The sequence below is a fragment of the Octopus sinensis genome, linkage group LG16, assembly GCF_006345805.1.
Source record: "Octopus sinensis linkage group LG16, ASM634580v1, whole genome shotgun sequence".
In the NCBI taxonomy this organism is placed as follows: domain Eukaryota; kingdom Metazoa; phylum Mollusca; class Cephalopoda; order Octopoda; family Octopodidae; genus Octopus; species Octopus sinensis.
The window spans coordinates 32,115,419-32,118,106 of NC_043012.1; positions in this window are offsets into that span (position 1 = coordinate 32,115,419).

Genomic DNA, 2,688 nt, shown 5'->3' on the forward strand with positions numbered 1-2,688 from the left:
CTAGTGAGCTAAAATCATTTGCTGCGTCTAAAACTGAGACAACATCCTGTCACTAACCCTAACCCTAACCCTAAATTTCTTTTCTTAATTGTTAAATTAATTTAATTGTTACGCGTGTAAAAAAAACGTCACTAACCCTAACTCTCACCCTAACCCTAAATTTTAGCCTTTCGTTTTTGTTTTTTTTTCTTAATTGTTAAATTAATTTAGACACACGCGTAACAATTAAATTTATTTAACAATTAAGAAAAAAAAACGAAAGGCTAAAATTTAGGGTTAGGGTGAGGGTTAGGGTTAGTGACAGGATTTTGTCTCAATTTAAGACGCAGCAAATGATTTTAGCTCACTAGAGGCGATTCATTGGTTAAAATTCGAAAAATTAAACTACGTTAAACAAACAAATTACAATTTTATCAAGAAAGCCAAGAGAAAAAATGTTTTATTTTGACACATTCTACCAGTATACGAAGTTTTAAAGTGTTTAGTTAACTAGAAATTGTGTTGACATGTGCTGTTCAAAAGGAAAAGATCCCGGTTGTATACTGTCAAATTAACGTGACAGTCCCGTAAATATATATATATATATATATTCAGGAGTACATAAGGCGTTTAATGGCATAAGGGCTGTGCTCAAGGGGAGGTTGGACAGGACCACCCGCGCCAACCTCATTAACACTGCAGTTCTGCCTGCAATGTTATATGTTAGTGAAACATGGGCTACCACAAAGAGAGAAGAGCAAAGACTGGTAACGGCTCAAAGAGCCATGGAAAGGTCAATCCTTGATATCTCGTTGAGAGAGCACACCAGTAGCGAGATCATCAGAAAGAAGTCCGGCGTGAGAGATGTCATCGCAGAGTATACACGCAGCAAGTATAGATGGGCTGGACACGTCGCCCGGCTCACCGATAATCGGTGGGCCCACGCAGTTGTCGAGTGGTACCCGCGCGAGCGGAAAAGACCACCCGGAAGACCTCCACGACGGTGGGGTTACGATTTCAGGAGGACGATTGGGATCACGTGGATGAGAAAGGCGCGATCCAGAGAGGAGTGGACAGCGTGCTGTGACCAGCGGTGTCAAATGGACGCCTGACGGACTGGTCGGTCAAGGTGATCAAGGTGATATATATACACATATATATATATATATATAAACGGCAAAATGTCTGTCTGTGTGTACACAATGGAGGAAGCACTCCGTCGGTTCCGACGACGAGGGTTCTGATTGATCCGATCAACGGAACAGCCTGCTCGTTAAATTAACGTGCAAGTGGCTGAGCACTCCACAGATACGTGTACCCTTAACGTAGTTCTCGGGGATATTCAGCGTGACACAGATAGTGACAAGGCCGGTCCTTTGAAATACAGGTACAACAGAAACAGGAAGTAAGAGTGAGAGAAAGTTGTGGTGAAAGAGTACAGCAGGGATCACCACCATCCCTGCTGGAGCCTCGTGGAGCTTTTAGGTGTTTTCGCTCAATAAACACTCACAACGCCCGGTCTGGGAATGGCACAATGGTGACACAATGTATACAGGATACTCCCAGTTCAGAACAGTTTGTATTATTCCTATGTTTCAAAATTTCATATGTCTCCATAGAACAAAGTTCACATCCATCCTTACTATTTGTTCTATGGAGACATATGAAATTTTGAAACATAGGAATAGTACAAACTTATTGAATAACCGTTCTGAACTGGGATATCCTGTATACATTGTGCCACCCGTACTTTTAAGTATTTTAAATAACATTCTGACCATTCCTAAATTTTCAAATCTTAATATTTTGTAACCAAATGAGGAATTAATATACCATACTAGCTTCTATTTAACCTGCATAGATTACTAAGAATTTTCATCATATAAATAAATTTGAATATAGTGAATTTAGAATTTTTTGATACTCTCCTATATAGGATTGCAAAAAATTCTATATATCTAGGGAAATTATTTGGTTTATCTTGATTACCTCCCTTCCATTACTTTTTAATATATCTTATTGACCCCTGATATATGTGCTAAATCGATAAGGTTTTTTACATATATACACACATATACCAATATTCATGTAGCTGATATGTAAATATTGGTTTCAAATTTTGGCACAAGGCCAGTAATTTTAGGGTACTACTTGAGAACAGTGGTCCCGGTGCGCGCACTCGCATTGTTGTGCACCCGCGCTAGCTAGTCGTGACTTGTCGATCCTACAACGACTACATAGCAAAGTAAATAAAACACAAAGTAAAGATCGACTAGTCATGACTAGCTAGCGCGAGTGCGCGCACCGGGACAGCTGTTCTCAAGTAGTACCTAATTTTAGGAGAGAGATATGTCGACCTCAGTATTGCGGAGGTAAAGAATACGCACTCCACCCGTTTCGGCGTCACCCTAATCCTAACCGCCGAAAATGGGTAGTGTGCGTATTCTTTACCTTCGCCTCAACTGGTACTTATTTTATTGACCTCGAAAAGAAGAAAGGTAAAGTCGAGCCTCGGCGGAATTCGAACTCAGATTGTAAAGCACAAATATTAACATTTATTTAACCAGCTAATAGAAAGTAATTGCAGAATTAAAGTAAAAATGAATATTTCTCATAAGCTGATTTGACAAAAAATTGTTTCAGTTATATTCCATATAATTTATATTATTCACATATAAAATAATAGTTTGTTTTTTTGCTATGCATTTC